Below are 16,733 nucleotides of genomic sequence, written 5' to 3'. Positions count from 1 at the left end.
CAACCTCTGGGAGGGTCCCCTGGAACTGGCCCCACTTATGCTGCCTTCTCAGGACCTGCTCAGAACCTGCCAAGGCAGTGAGCCCAACCCCTTCCAGCCTACAACCCCGCCCAGCCACCTCCAGGCACACCACAATGCATTTCTACCCAGGCAAGGGGGTGTGGTGGCCCTGGGCTCAGAGACACCTGGCTTCAGACCCTGGCTCTCACTCTGGCTGTGGGGCTCTGGAAAGGTCACTTCACACCTCTGCGCCTCAGTTCCCTCATCTGTAAAACAAGGGTAATAAGAATGGTTGTATCAGCTGGACTTCGGGCAGGAAATTGGAACCCTTGAGGTATTTTGAGCAGAAAGTGACTAATACAGGGGGTTGGGTGCTCATGGGATGGTTGGAGTGGCTGGATGGGGGAGGGGAGGAGGGGAGGCTGAGGCTTGAGAGGATCTGCTCCCCTGGCCTGAGCAGCAAAGGCAGGTGGGCGTCTGGAGCTTGCCTCGGGCACTCCATGTTAGGGGACACGCCGACATGGCCGTGATCCGGGGAGCAGGCAGGGCCTCCCCCACCAGGGGTGACCGCACCCTGGACACCAGTGCAGGAAAGGATGCGCGTCTGCACCAGCCTGCCTGTCAGAAGGGAGCGGCCAAGGCACAGGAAGGCGGCCTCTGGCTCCTTCCACCTTCAAGTCCCACGTGAGGGTCTCAGCGCTGGCTCACGATAGGCACCCACCACTCTGGAAGGAGGCAGTCTGAGAAATGGAGCTTTATTTAACTTTCTACCTGCAAAGGACAGGAAATAGGTGAGACCGGGTCCCTCAGCCCCATGAGGATCAAGCACCTTTAAGCCTGGAGAGCGCTCACCACTCCAGGTACACAGCACTTGCTGGCTGGAGGCGGCTCTGGTGAGGCTCCTGTGGTGACGGCTACATGGCTGCTGGGTGGCTGCCAGGTGGCAGCTCAGGGCTAGGCCCAAGGAGATACACCCGCAAACAAGACAGGGCCTGACCCTGAAGATGCGATGGCCCTCCAGGGGCAGCAGAGACTGGAATCATCAAGGAAAGTGATTGGTGTAACCGTGTGTGCGAAAAGCCTGGGGTCACAGGGAGCTGAGAGCACAGGGGGCCCACCTGGGCCAGTCTGGGGGTGAGGCGGCACACCGGGTGGAGCAGGGACACTTGTAAGTCTGGGAACCCAGCCTGGGGTGGTGTTCACAGAACAGAAACAGAGTTCATAGAAAGCCCTTTGCCTCCCATCAGCTTAAGGCCGGCATGTAATTCAAGTCTCCAGTATTTCTAAGTGTTAGAGTCAGGCGTAAGGCAGGGTAAAGATAGGAGTCAGAGGCTAAAAAATTTTAACAAAGGCTTTATTTGGGAACTAAGGTCTCGGGCGAGGTTCCGTGACTCAGGGAGAGAAAGAGGAGTCAGGGAAGTCGCCCCCAGGTGTGGTGGGGTGGGGTTTTTAAGCTGCAGCTGTTCCGGGTTTAGGTCCCGGTGGGCCTTTTTCGCGTCAGGTCGTGCTGTCGCTCGGTGATTGGTTGACCTCCAGTTCCTTCTGGTGTGCCGCTAGGGGCTTTTCATTGGGTTGCGCAGGCCAGATGGCCGTCCCTCTACTGTGGTTCCAAGGACATCCTAACAATAAGCATTTACAGTGTACGAGAAACCAAGGAGACTTCTCCCAGTCACACCAATGGGAGAGATGTTTTCCTGATGACCTTTGAAGGTCTACAGCTGGGGCAGAAGGTGAGTGGGCAGGGGAAGATGGGAAAAACTGCTGACAATTTAAATGGCACCCTGGCCCTCTCTCCTCCGCAGCGTGCAGCTCTGAGACTCCCCACCAGCTTGGCCCTGCACTGGCCACACACACACACTCACACACTCACTCACACATACATTCACACACACACTCACACACACACTCACACACACACTCACACACACACTCACACACACACTCACACACAGCACAAACCTCCCTCCGTGCTGGCAGCCCTGATACAAATGCACAGGAATTTCCTCCTCAGGCCTGAAGGCAGGCCGTACGTCCAGTTGCCAGGGGAACCTCACACTGACCTTCTTCGAGGCTGACCACACGAAGAACCCGGAGAGGGGGGCGGTCGGGGGGCAAGCAGGTCCTCCCCTCTCTACTCATCCCCCTCTCCCCCCAGAAGGCTCCCTCCCCGGCTTTCCTCCAGTCCAGAACCCCAAGCTGGATGTGGCAGCGCGGGGCGCCCTCCTGTGGGCAGGCGCGGTGCTGCAGCTCCCCCCGCGGCCTCCCGCTCCTGCGTCGCGCCCGCCCCCCCCCACCCCCAGCAGAGTCCTGTGCCCGGGGGGGGGGGGGGGGGGGGGGGGGCCTTGCTCACTGCCCCCGTGGGCCTGCGCCCAAGCTACCGTCTGTCCGTCTCTTACCTTTTCCTATTTTGAAATTCAAGATTCATGCATATCAAATAGTGTGTATTCGTTATCTAACCCCGTATAACCAATTACCTCTAAAATGTAGCAGTTTAAAATGCCAAACACTCAGGGGGCCTGGGGGGCTCAGTCCATTAAGAGTCCCACTTAGGCTTAGGTCATGAACTCAGGATTCCTGAGTTCGAGCCCCACATCCGGCTTTTTGCTGTCAGCACCCGAGCCCACTTGGGATCCTCTGTCCTCCTCTCTCTTGCCCTCCCCCACTAGCTCTCTCTCTCTCTCTCTCAAACATCATAAACATAAACATAAACAAGTAAATAAAATACCAAACACTCAAATCCCCTTACTGAGGGGAAGGAATCCAGGAGTAGCTTACCTGGGTGGCTCTGGCCTGGGGCTCTCACGCAATTGTCATGGAGAGGTTGGCTAAGACTGCAGTCATCTGAAAGCTGGGTGGACCTACTTCCAAGCTCATTTGGTGTGGCTGTCTGTCATGCTCAGGAGCCCTTCCTTTCTTGCCACTGTGGCCTCCCCATAAGGCTGCTAGGAACATATTTAGTGGCTTCCCACAGGGCAGATGCTCCCAGAGAAAGAGAGCAAGAGAAACCAAAATAGAAGACAGAGTGTCCATTAGAACCTAATCCTGGCAGTGACATACCAGCAAGTCTGCCATATTCTATTGGTCTCACAGGCCAATCCTGGGACAATGTGAAAGGAAATATGAACTCCAGGAGGCAGTGATCACTGGGGTATTTTTTAGAGGCCAGCTAAATATATTTTTTATTAAAAAGTTTTTCAACAAATTTTTTTTAAATTTTTATTTATTTTTGAGAGAGAGAGACAGAGTGTGAGCAGGGAAGGGGCAGAGAGAGACACACACAGGATCCAAAGCAGGCTCCAGGATCCAAGGTGTCAGCACAGAGCCTGATGCAGGGCTCGAACTCACAAACTGTGAGATCATGACCTGAGCCAAAGTTGGACGCTGAACTGAGACACCCAGGCACCCCAATTTTTTATTTTTTAAAAAATGTTTATTCATTTTGAGAGAGAGAGAGAGAGAGATAACATGCATGAGCATGGGGAGAGGCAGAGAAAGGAGAGAGGGAATCCCAAGCAGGCTCTGCACTCACAGGGCAGAGCCCTACATGGGGCTCAATGTGGAGCTCAACATGGGGCTCGATCCCACAAACTGTGAGATCATGATCTGAGCTAAAATCAAAAGTTGGACGCTGAACCAACTGAGCCACCCAGGCGCCCACAAAACATAATTTTTAAATGTTAGTTATAAAACAACATATAGTCAACCCCATGAACCCACCACTCACAGAAGAACCAGGGCATCATCACATTCCCTTTCATCTACCCTCCTGCCTGTCTGTTGTAAGAGGCAATCATCTTAAATGTTGTGTTTATCCTTCTTTGTGTTTGAAAAAGTTTGTCACAAAGGTACATATGTCTAAGCAATGTGTTTGTTTCATTTTGCCTCTTTGATCTTTATAGAAATGATTGGCTGTAGGTGGTCACCTCCTTCCTCCAAGCTCCAAGCTTCTATGACACTCTTCTTTTCCCCCTCTGTTCCCCCACTCGGGAGAGGGTAGCTGCTCCCTGTCTTTTTATTCCGGGTTACCTCCATGTTCTTTATTTATCCATTCTCCTGTGATGGACATTCGGGTTGTTTCCACTCCTTTGCCATTTGACTGTGAGGCTAAGTCCCTTTGGGACAGGTCTCCTGGTACACATGCACAAGTTTTGCACGCGCATACCTAAGCATAGGGGCACTGGGTCCCACTATATGCAAACCCTCCATTTCACAAGATAAGGTCAAACTGTTTTCCAAAGTGATTGTGATGAGGGGCCACAAGGCAAGGCACGCACAAGCTAGCAACACCACCCCAGGTGGGATATATGTGATATTCCTCAGGCTCTCCTGGCTGCCCAAGAACAAAGGAGAGAAAACAGATGGTTAACTGATAGAGATCACAGTCCTGCAGGACATGGGTCTCCACCAGTTTACAAATGTGCTTAGTAAATTACAAGAAAAAGGCAATCTTATCAATAGCCTAATCTCCAGAAAACTATGGACTCAGTTTCCTGGAGCCCCTAACATCACCCTCCCCTCCATAATGATGTGGGAAACAGAGGCAAGAAGGAAACGGCAGGTAAAATTCAATTTCCTTGTAACCTGCAGCCCATTGGCAAATACTTAAGGCAAATACAGAGTAGAACATTTCTCCAGGGACCCCCTACCGTCCTAATGTTAATGCCTGGCTAGAGGGAAAACAACCTTAGCTTGACAAGAGCAAGGCCTCGGGTATCTTAGGAATCCTCTTTAGTATATGAAAATCCTTCTGGAGGCCTCCCTTATGCCTTTACCTTCCCCAACTGCAGAGTATATATCTAGTCATTCTTCACAGCCCCAGGGTAGCTCTTTTTGCCCATTGGTTCTGTCCTCCTCCTTTAATCAAATCACCTTTTTGCACCAAAGACGTCTTCAAGAATTCTTTCTTGGTGGTCAGCTCCGAACCCTCCCACCACTCCAAAACCTCATCAACTGTAACAATTCACCCTGTGGCCTGCAACTTCTACACCCGCTCTGTTGGTGCTGAGGTGTGTGTGGTGGAAAGACGGACTCAGGGGCTGGGATTGGAGGGAGGCCAGGGGGCACAGAGGCTGGCATTGGGGGAACCCGGAAGCCCACAGACCCCAGCCCAACTCAGCCAGAGAAGTTACAGCCCTATAACATTGTGTTTCTTCATAACAAACATACATTGCTCTTTATTCCCGTTTCTGGCACAGAGCTCCTAAAAAGCCTTGGAATTTCCTAAGCAAGGACAACAAAAGGGTCTTTGGTTATGTTAATGAGGTGACTTTTGGCCTCCACCTAAGGCTGGGAGCTGTTTGCCAGAGGAGCCAGCAGGTGATTCGAGAACTGAAACTTTGAGTCCACCCCAAGCCACCAGGGAGTGGGGGAGGGGCAATCGCCAACGGGGATGATTTAATGAGTCCTGGCTAGGCAATGAGGCCTCCATAAAAATCTAAAGGAACAGGGTTCTGAGAGCTTCAGGGTTGGGGAGCAGGTGAAAATTCCAGCAGAGTGCAATGCCTGGGGAGGGCATGGAAGCGCCACCCCCTTTCCGCCTAGCTTACCCCACGCAGCCCCTCCACCTGGCAGTTCCTGAGTTCTAGCCTTTGACACTAAACTGGTGATCTAGTAAGTAAGAGGTTTCTCTGAGCTCTGTGAGCCCCTCTAGTAAATTAATGGAGCATGAGGAGGAGGTTGCAGAAACCTCTGATTTACAGCCAGTCAGCCAGAAATACAGGTGACAGCCTGGACTTTCAACTCCTACCTGAAGGGCAGGGGGAGGTCTTGTAGGACTTGTTAAAAAACAATCAATTGAATAAATCTGAAGATCAAATTGGCTTTACTCAACCCTTCACGAATCGGGAAACATCCCATTAACAGGTAGAAGGGACCTCTGAAGAGCTATACAAAAATGGAGGGCTTTTCTAGGCAGAAGGAGGGGATACCAAGGAAGTTCAAAGTGGGTTACTTCGGGGAATGTTACTTGGCCTTTGGGGAAGGCAGGGCGTCTTATGAACAGATGACCTCCCCAGTACTAACCAGGAAATTCCAGACTGATTGGCTTAAAATTCCACTCCTGGGGGAGGCTGAAACTGCAATTAGGTTAGGCATTAAGGCTTGTGGGGCTTAGCAAAAGTGACTCCATTTTTGGACCTGTTGTTTCTTTTTAATAGACTGAGCCCTTACGCTGTGGAATCTGATGCTATCTCTGGGTAGATAGTGACAGAAGTGAGTCAAATTGTAGACGCCCAGCTGGAGTCGGAAATTGCTTGTCCGTGTGGGGAAACCTGTGTGTGCTCATGTGCGCACGCACACACACACACACACACACACGTGGCATTTCTCTGGCCCCTCCTAAGGAAGTCTCCCTCAGCTGCTTCTGTTGACCCAGGGAAAACCATTTATGCCCTCCTTGTTATAAGGGTTTCATGCTCTAAGGATTTCATGAAAGTCCTAACAAAGTGGACACTCACTACAGCATCTTTCCTTTCTTCTCCTTGCCTCCCCCTCCCAAACATGCATTTAGAACATGGAAGTAAATAAAAGAAACAAACTCCCAGGCAAATCACATTGCTCTGAACTCCATGATCATTAACAGCATTAATTAATTGCTTACCCACAGAAAGGAAAAGTTAATTACCTATCATGGAAATTTTAAAAACAAAAAAGGAAACATGCGTTTAAATTTTAATGAGGGCCTCTGCATGGTGGGAATGAAAATGAGCTGGTTTCTCTGGGATCTAATTGTTGGCAATTGAAGTGAGGGTCCTACAGATGCAGACTGAGGCTGGTGCCTGGCTGGACTCAGCAGTGCCCTTGCCTCTGGAGCAGTGATGCTGGGGTGACAGAGGAATAGGCAGGGCAAAGCCACTGATGTGCAGCTGGAGGGGCTTTGTTTCTAGTTTTGAAAGGCTCTCTCGCCTCACTCCCTCTTCCCCAGGGCCTGTAGAAGACTCAGGAAGGCTCACAGGGGCATGAGGCTGGGACCCACGACATCAGAAACCTGTTCTCCCTCTCCCCAATCCCCACTCCCAGACAGGATGCCTGGTGGGTCTCACTTTTCACACCATTCTCTTTTCTGTCTTCTACTTTCCAGTACTTGCGACAATCCTGCAGCTACATCAGGGATCACCAAGGCTGGAGCAACCAAAAGAGACCTGGATTCTGAGCATGGCTTTGGCACAGCTAAGCTGTGTGACCTCAGGCAAGTTCCATCATCTCTCTGGGCCCCCATAGCTGTATCTTCTCTGTAGGATAAAGGTATAGGCATTGATATACCTGAGGTCACTTCTAGCCCTCGCGTTCTCTGTTCTAAGCCCCACATAACAGGTAAGAAAATCGAGGCTGAGTTTGTGGGTGGCATGCTTGGGAGGAAGGCACCTTCCTGTTGCCCTATGGGGACCTGCCTCCTGCCTCCCCTACCCTTAGCTCAACCCAGGATAGCAAGAGGGTAGTACACCCTCTTCCCTGTCTGCATCCCAGAGAGTATTTAAAGGAGAATCCAGTTTTTGGCTCATTTTCTCATCTGGACCCAGAAGCAGGAAGCTTATCAGTGCTTAATGAAGCCAGGACCAACCCAATTATCAAAGGCACTTGTGTTAATGAGCACCTTTCAGTCCACGCCGGGAGCTAACACAGTCGGAACAAAAAGGGAAGAAAAGCCATTATCTTGATATGTCTGGGCTCCTACCTGGGCTGAGCCCCATGAAGTCATTACGGGCAATTATGGGCTGTGGCCTAGCACAGCACAGTCCCACTTGGTAATGAGGGGGAGCGTGTGGTCCTTGCAAGGCAGAGAGGCTGAGGTCGTCAAATGGGCCACTTCCCATTTTTACTTTGTTTCCATCCCACTTCTTATGAGGGTCCCCACACTGCTCCTTCATTTCGTAGTTCTGGGTTCACCCTCAACAGATTTGTTATCCCGAGTGTCCCTTCATTTAGGGAGAAAAGTCACTGTGCTCTGAGAGTCTATAACCCAAGACTCCAGAAGCCTTACTGAAGAAACTTTCCTAATTTTCCCCCAACCTCCCTCTGAGCTGATGGTTGTTGAAACGAGGGCGAAGCCACAAAGAGGGAGCACAGTGGTCAGGTTAGGTTTGCAGATGGCTTGGAGGGAAGAAGGAAGTGTATGTTGGGGGGAGAAGGATCTAAGATGACAGGGGGGTGTTTGGGCTGAGCAGCTGGACAGACGGTGGTAGCATTTACTGAGATGAAGAAGACCCAAAGAAAAGCTTGGTCTGAAGAGGGGAAATAAGAAATGATGTTTGGCCATGTTAAATTGAGGATCCCTATTACAGACATCTCAAATTTGAGATCTAGGGGAAGGTCAGTACTAGAGATAGAGATTTGAGAGTCACCGAATACAAATAAATCCATGAACTGGCTGAAATCTTTAGGGCGAATGTGTACACAGAGAAGTGATGGGCCTTCAGGACTGGACCCTGCATCCAACATTTAGAAGCTGAGCAGAGGGGCACCTGGGTGGCTCAGGTGGTCCGACTCTCCACCTCAGCTCAGGTCCTGATCTCAGGGTTCTGAGTTCAAGCCCCACACTGAGCTTTCACACTGGAGGTGAAGCCTACTTAAAAAAAGAAAAAAGCTGAGCAGAAGAGGAAAAATTGCAAATTGGAATCAACTTCTGAAGCTGGAACGAACTGCCTTTGCCGGTGTGAGGCAGGCAGGTGGTGCTGACAGGAACAGGAAGAGGAAAAGTATACCCACCTTCCTCCACCTTCCAGTCTACTCCTAGTGTCCTCTGTTGGCAGAATCTAGCAGGGTGCTAAATAGCCCGTCAGAAATGTGTTTTTCAAAGTTCTTGTCTCAGCAAGAGGTTTGCGGGTGAGAGACAAGACCTAAGTAACCAGGGCACACATTAGGGCTCTTGCCTGTCGCCTAAGGCCAGTCTGCACAGGGCTTCCTCCCAGACCTACCCTGTGGCCTCTGAGAGGTAAGAGGTAGCTGAGTACAGCAAAGATTAGCGGCAGCAGGCGGCAGCTGAGAGCCGTCATATTGGGAGAAGTAGATCGGTCTATTAGCACTGAGAATGGAACGCCTAGGAACTGGCAGTGTAAGAAACCCACAGAAAAAGCACTCGAAGGAGCTAAGCTGGCGGAGGACGGGAGGAGAGGGTAGAGTAAGGGAGGTCAGCCTTCCCTAGGAGTAAGGATGAGAAACTATTTGGGCTTTAAGCCGTGACTCAGAGAGCTAATGACATCTCTGAAGCCTCCCCCCCACCCCCACATCCATCTCTGGTCAGGGCAGAGAAGGGCGGGGAAGACTTGCTCCTTCCTTCCAAATCCCTTCGGAGTAGGTTCTTAATGGACTTCACCTGGGATGGGACCGGGTGGGAGACTTCCGAGATCTGAGAAGGGGTGGGGAGCCTAGGCAATTCAGTTGTCTGTCTGGAGGGCTCCCCCAATGCCAACGCGTCTTTAACGTAATTTAATGTCCTGAAACCTAACAAGAGAGGTGGGAAGTTTTGCTGTCCTACTAGGTGTGGACTGACTCACTTCTGTCAGCTCATCCTTCAGATTCTTCCCGTGCTCACCATCTGCCAGTCAGGACCACAGCACCAGGGATTTAGACTATCAACCGTCTCCATACGGACAGGCTCTCTGAGGTTAGCCTTCTCAGAGCTCTTGCCACTCAAGGTTTCCTGTGGAGGTCCTAGTGCTTGGTAATTTGAATCCCACTCCCAGTCTGTATGGTCATATAGACTCCTCCACTCTCCCATTTTCCCTGTATGGCCTCAAAAGACTGAAAGCATTTTTTTTTCTAATTTAATTTAATTTAATTTTTAGTTAAGTGCTACACCCAGTATGGGACTTGAACTCAGGACCCCAATATCAAGACTTGCATGCTTTACTGACTGAGCCAGCCAGGTGTCCCAAGACTGAAAGCATTTAAAATGCCTGATTTAGGGACACCTGGGTGGCTCAGTTGGTTGAGCGTCTGACTTCGGCTCAGGTCATGATCTCACAGTTTGTGGGTTCGAGCCCCGCATCAGGCTCTGTGCTGACTGCTTGCTCAGAACCTGGAGCCTGCTTCAGATTCTGTGTCTCCTTCTCTATCTGCCCCTCCCCCGCTCCCTCTTTGTCTCACTCTGTTTCTCAAAAAATAAATGAATGTAAAAAAAATTTTTTTAATGCCTGATTTAAAATGAAGGACCAGAGAAGACATCCTAACATGCTCCCATCTGGCTTCCCATGACCATGTGAGTCTCAAGTCCTTCAGCACAGCCAGTGCCAGGCTAAGGACAGGAGTTCTGGCCCCCAAGCAAGGACTCTGGCCACTATGCCATCACATCTTGCACCATATAGCTCCCTACCTTCTGCATACTTGATGCCTTTCCTGGAACTTTCAGCGTGCACTTTCCATCTGATTTGTGCAAAAACAAACCCGATAGAACCTAGGCTCACCACTGTTTTGGAAGAAAGCCCTGGTGACTATTTAAACTGAAACGCATTAATAGCTCTGAATATTTCATGCCAGGTACATTAGAACAACCAGCATTATTTATTGAAGGCTCATCACTCATCATGGGTATTAATACATTTGCTTCAGAGTGTCAGCCAAGGAAAAATTCACTTTAAGGAGCAAGGTAGGAGGCTTTTGGTCTTTTAGGTACTTTTGCCTAGGAACATAAATCTTGCATGGGTAGAAGGTGTGGCCTAGGGGTGCTTTCCAACCCTACTCAGGCTTCTGTCATAACTTCTGGAAGGCTCATCAGAAAAGCTTTAAGCCACCATGTGAGTAAGAGTCCTGCCATCATATCCTGGACCAAAACCAGGCGGGGCTGTGCCACAGCTTTCTCCAGCAGATATTAATTCCCCAGCGTCTGACGTGGAGCCCAATGTCTGGTTCTTCTGGTTTTCTACAGAGGATAATAAGGAAGTAAATGGGCTTAATTGATTAGAGAGGGATTTGGTTGGTATGAGAGAGGAACTCACAGCAAAGAGCAGTTCTTTTTTTTTTTTAATTTTTTTTTTCAACGTTTATTTATTTTTGGGACAGAGAGAGACAGAGCATGAATGGGGGAGGGGCAGAGAGAGAGGGAGACACAGAATCGGAAACAGGCTCCAGGCCATCAGCCCAGAGCCCGACGCGGGGCTCGAACTCACGGACCGCGAGATCGTGACCTGGCTGAAGTCGGACGCTTAACCGACTGCGCCACCCAGGCGCCCCGCAAAGAGCAGTTCTGTGTTCTGCTGCTGGACTTCTGTTTCCGTCACGTTGAGTCTCTGACACTGCTACCCTTAGCCTGTGCCCTCAAACTCACCAGTCAGAGTCTGCCCAAGAAACAAATCGTTCTAGCTATTTTAAACACAAAAAATTTGGGGCGCCTGGGTGGCGCAGTCGGTTGAGCGTCCGACTTCAGCCAGGTCACGATCTCACGGTCCGTGGGTTCGAGCCCCGCGTCGGGCTCTGGGCTGATGGCTCAGAGCCTGGAGCCTGTTTCCGATTCTGTGTCTCCCTCTCTCTCTGCCCCTCCCCCGTTCATGCTGTGTCTCTCTCTGTCCCAAAAATAAATAAACGTTGAAAAAAAAAAATTTAAACACAAAAAATTTAATCCAGAGAATTAGGCACTTTTAAACTTGTTGGAAGGGCCGGAGGGGTGGGCTCTAGGCTGAGCCTCTAGGGGTAGATCACGGAATTTCACCCAGCAGAATGACCAGCCTCCCCTTCCTTATCTTTCCCTTATTTTTTGGTCAAACTGATGTTAATTTACTGCTAAAGAAATTAAGAAATTGTAAAGGAAATATATTTAGATACTAAATCAATGTAAAAAATTTTAGTTGTATTTAAACTTGTGTGGAGGGGGTGAACCTGGGTGGCTCAGTAGGTTGGGTGTCGGACTGGCTGAGGTCATGATCTCACAGTTTGTGAGTTCGAGCCCCACATCGGGCTCTGTGCTGATGGCTCAGAGCCTGCTTTGGATTCTGTGTCTCCCTTTCTTTCTGCTCCTCCCCTGCTCATGCTCTGTGTCTCTCTGTCTCTCCAAATGAATAAACGTTAAAAAAATTTTTTTTAAAGAAAGGGGGCCTTGCTATTGTATGTAGACGGGAGCTCGAGGTCACGTGTGCGCCTTAAGGAAACATGCCTAGACATACATTGTATGTTCTGTAAATGAGACTTGTGCTCCTCCTGGGATGGAGGTTTTATTAAGACAATGAGGTAAAGGTGACTGTTAGTCACTCCTTGGGTCTCTCCACAGTCCATCCGCGCAGGCGTGAGTTGGGGGTTAAGTTGAAACTGGTCTGGGTGGTCTGGGCCACTGTAGCTCTTAGTCCGGGCAGTCGATAATACTCAAGGGGCAGTTTCAGTTTGCATCGTGGAATGTGATGCCCCTGGGTCTTAAGGGAGAATGTGGGACAAAGGTTGGTGGCTACAAGCAGGTGGGTAGTGAAGGTCAGGTCTTGGGAGTCCAGCTGGTGACAGGTCCACTCACCCAACTTCCATCCACGAGGAGCGATTTTCCTCTTAGCCCCTCTGTGAATCCTTCAGTACCCAACACACAAACTCTCTCTCTCTCTCTTTCACCCACATACACACACACACACACACACACACACACACCCCTACACACACACACACACACACACACACACACACACACACCCCTGTCTCAAAAGCTCCCAGCTCCACTCTTCTCACTTCCACACCTCCCTCCAGGTGCTTCTCTCCTTTTTCCTTAAATGCATTGGGGGCATTGGAGTTAGGAGGAAAAAGATATAAATGGCAAGGACCCAAAGCCAATTTGTTTTAATGCTAATGAAGCGTGTGCCAAAATGTATTCTTTTTGCATACATTACTTTGAAATGCAAATTTTTACAAGTACTGTTAGCCACCATCTCCCTAATCTCCTGGGGTTAAAGGGCAAAGGGGAGAAAATTACTTGAAAACTCATTTGCCAACTCTCTTCTGAAGCAGAGAAACCTCTGCCACTCCCGGAGAGAGGGGTTGTCTTCTGCTCCCCAGAGTGAAGTCCCAGAGTTCACACTAAAGTGAACATGTTACCTTCACAGCCTACGGCCCTCAGATTGCTACCAGCCTGGGGGACAGGTCTAAGAGTCCAAAGGAAAACACAGTCACTTTGTTTCAGTTTTATTTTCCTCTCTGTAACCCCAACCGGGACCCCAAAAGAAGAGGGACCAGGGGCAGTCAGTGAAGGGTGTAGGTGAACTACCAAACTGTCCTCGGCAAAGCTGATTTGAACTCCTACAATGTAGGAGCCCAGGCTAACTCATTCACAGCCCCGCACTTGTGTTCCTAACCTTAGATTCATGGGCCCCGCCTTGTAGGCCACAGAAACGTTGCTGGTCTGCCATTCTTTTGTCATGTACCTTCTGAGCAGTCTGACTCCTGGTTAAAAACCTTGTGTGTCTTTTCAGGCCTGACCTGAGGCGATCACAAAGGCTTTACCTAGCAGCTCCCCAGAGAAACTGTCCTCCCCACGCCAGACCTGGCTACAGTCAGTGCATTTGAGTCCCTAAGGGGAACTGCAGTCAAGGGCATGGTTTGGGGGACGAGGGGCCCTGGACATCATGTTCTCCCCCATATTCACATTCCTCCCCCAGCGCCTTCATTCCTACGTCGCTTTACCTGAGGCCCTGAGCCGGGGTTTCTGCCCAGAAGGTGGGAGGGGAATCTGGAAGACACTTTTCCCTACTCTGACTCAGTGCTCAAAAGTTTTCCACCCCAACACTTCCTTTTCACTCCCCTCTCCAACCTGTGTCCATAAAACTTCCAAAGCCTCTTGAATTGTTTGTTGAGTGAGACCACCCCTCATCTGTGTTGATCCATTTGACCTTCAGCTCGTGGGGAAAATGGAACAAAGAGAGTTGGTGCTTCCTCGGTTTGAGCCTCTGGTTTATACCATTACACTAAGCAGTGAGAAGCTTAACTCATTTATGGCTGGTTGCTTTCATCCGCTACTCAACACCTGACAGCTCATCTCTCTCTCCCCTCCAGCTCAGCTGAGCTCTTAACACCTTCTCTTGCTGTCATCATTTCTATTAGACTAGGAGGTCCTAAAAGTCAAGACTACGTTTTTCCTGAGAATAACCGGTAACTTGTTTTTAGCATTTGCTGTATCCCAGACACAATGCTATGCACTTTGTATGCATTAGCTTGGCCAATTCTCACCACAGTTGCCTTTATGATTGATAATTGTGTGCCAAACACACTCTTTCTTTCTTAAGATGGAAAAATTGTGGCTTAAAGACATGAAGCGACTTGCCCAACATCCCTGGCTCATAAGTGGTGGAGTGGGAATCAGAACGCAGGTCTGTGTGATCTAGGGTCTGAGCCCTTTCCTACTCTGCTCCCAGGCACCTCTACTCCTGGCACTTGCCTGAACTAGCATGCAGCAGGGCACCAATAAATGCTTCTTGTATGAATAATTCTCAAGTCTCCATTTCTGCCCTAATTGCTCATTCCTATGCTTTTTAGCATTAATGCAGGACATTTCAGTTAGCTGCCCCAAGGCCACTTCTGTTTAACACGCCCAACACTGAGTTAATCATCTCCTCCGTCTAAAAGTCCCTTCTTCCCAACAGCTCCATTTCTCCTCATATGCCTCCATTTTCCAGTCCCCAGGCTCACAACTCTACTATCGTGTTGTACACATCACTCCGCAACCACCCCCTAGCCCCGCCCACCCCAGCCCATACCTAATCTGATCCCAAGTTTGATCGCTTCTCCTCTTTGAGGCAACTCTTAGATCTCCATCTTCCCACTTCTCTGAAACCACTTTGGCCTCAGCTCTCCCCACCTGGGCTGATGATCAGTACAACTTCCAGTCTCGGCATCATTCCCCGAGGCTACTTCTCCCTTTGGCTTCTTGGATCCTTAACTTCACACTTCCCGAAGTCATAGAGCCTGAAGATGGGCCATATGGAATTGCATTTTATGATAAAATAACAGGTTCGTTTAGGCCTTGGGTTTGAATGAAGTTGGGGTCTGTGTTTTGTTGAGGAAAGGAGATTGGTAGTTTCGTGTCATCAGAAATCGATATGAATTGATGCCCTCCAGAACGTCTCATGCTATGAGGAGCATGTGCCTCCCAGATGGCAGCTGTCAGTCTGTCACCATTTGCTCCAAGAATCCAGTTCCCATTGTTATAAACAAATGAACAAAAATACCTGTTTCTGAGAACAATAACATATGTTTATTAGGCTTACTGCACTTATTATAGTTGTAATTCATGGCGAGTTTTCTAGGCACAAAAAACTGCCTACGATAAGTGTTACCATGGCTTTAAACTATAAATAGAAATAATGCTATTAGTAATTGAAAATTATGAAAAATACTGGTAAGAATAGAGTTTGCTGCTACTGGGACAACAAAACAAAGAATTTAAAAGGCAATGCCTTTGGCTGATTGAATCAGGAATTACTGGGCAATTAGATTTGGGAAGTGGGGTGTAACCACCCTGTCATCGTTAAGATATCCCGACCTCCCAACCCCGGGCCACTATCAGTCCCATCCACCAGAGGGACCCCATCAGCGTTGGAGCCAGGCCACATGGAGGGGTTGGAGGGAAGGCCTGCAAGTGGGGTCCAGGGAGGAAAGCATACCTGTGCACTTCTCTGGGCCCTAAAACCAAGGTCTCCATTAGCCCCAGGTCTTGTCTTTCCTCTCCTAAGATCGGATCTGGTATAGGCATTTTAAAGACTGTATCTGTCAAGATATATGGAGCCTGTGCAGACTATTGTGAAAGTTTGCACAAATCTGATTATGTCCCCAGTGAACCAAATTACAGTAAATTCTTCCAACAAGATTAGCATCAGATACATTTGCTGAATTTACTGCCAGCAGCCTTGGCCAGTGTTGGAGAAAATGCAGAAAAAAGAGAACTCACCCTTTCTTAGTCTGTTCCTTCATTCTTTCCCCACCCTACCTCTGAAATTTCTAGATCTTCAGGGGTGAGAGCTTATAAATCACACATGCCATTCATTCAATGATGAATTTCATCTGTCCCCAACCACATCCTGCCCTGTCCCTCCCACCTGCCGGCAGGTAAACAGCCCTTCATTATTTCAGCACTTTTGTCTCTCTTCCCTTGCAGTTCCTGCCTGCTGGGGAGTAATAACCCAACCAAGGGTTGGAGCTAAGATGAAAGTGATTTTCATCCCGGATTTGGGTTGGGTGTGAACGGACCAATAGTTGGGTGCAGCCTGTGGACGTCTTGCTCCATTATTACGTAACCCAGAAATGTAATGAAGATCTAAATCTAAAGCCGTTCCCCTTGGAGTCCCAGCTTTCTCCTTGGCATTCAACGTCTTTTTTTTTTTTTTTTTTTTAATTTTTTTTTTCAACGTTTATTTATTTTTGGGACAGAGAGAGACAGAGCATGAACGGGGGAGGGGCAGAGAGAGAGGGAGACACAGAATCGGAAACAGGCTCCAGGCTCTGAGCCATCAGCCCAGAGCCTGACACGGGGCTCGAACTCACGGGCCGCGAGATCGTGACCTGGCTGGAGTCGGGCGCTTAACCGACTGCGCCACCCAGGCGCCCCGGCATTCAACGTCTTAATCTCTCTTTAATTTGCCAGGAGAGCGGGACTCGTCATTAGCCATGACTCAGTCATCATCCTCTCCACCTTACCAAGTGGTGTCACCTAATTTTATCTCCTCTAACCTTACCACAGCCCAGCTGTAGAGGTGGGTTTTTCCTTTCTTTCATAGCCTGTCTCTGCCCTTGTGCGGCCACATGCCCTTGGCATTCACTTCCACACATCTGAGGTTACC

General features: G+C 49.4%; 1 long non-coding RNA gene across 2 annotated transcripts; it reads right to left on the bottom strand.

The window, feature by feature from the left end:
• Positions 1-1,338: 1,338 nt before the first annotated feature.
• Positions 1,339-2,878, bottom strand: LOC147578252 (uncharacterized). 2 transcript variants are annotated; one of them, XR_015254236.1, is made up of 2 exons: positions 2,776-2,878; positions 1,339-1,619 (listed from the first exon to the last, which is right to left on the bottom strand). It is a non-coding gene; the product is annotated as an uncharacterized LOC147578252 (long non-coding RNA). The 2 variants fall into 2 exon arrangements; XR_015254237.1 differs by lacking the exon at positions 2,776-2,878 and adding an exon at positions 2,061-2,181.
• Positions 2,879-16,733: the final 13,855 nt, after the last annotated feature.

This window comes from Puma concolor, chromosome C1 (genome assembly GCF_028749965.1).
Source record: "Puma concolor isolate L17-30 chromosome C1, mPumCon1.1.hap2, whole genome shotgun sequence".
Lineage (NCBI taxonomy): Eukaryota > Metazoa > Chordata > Mammalia > Carnivora > Felidae > Puma > Puma concolor.
The sequence above is the reverse complement of the archived record's forward strand: the minus strand, read 5'-3'. Positions and strand labels throughout refer to the sequence as shown.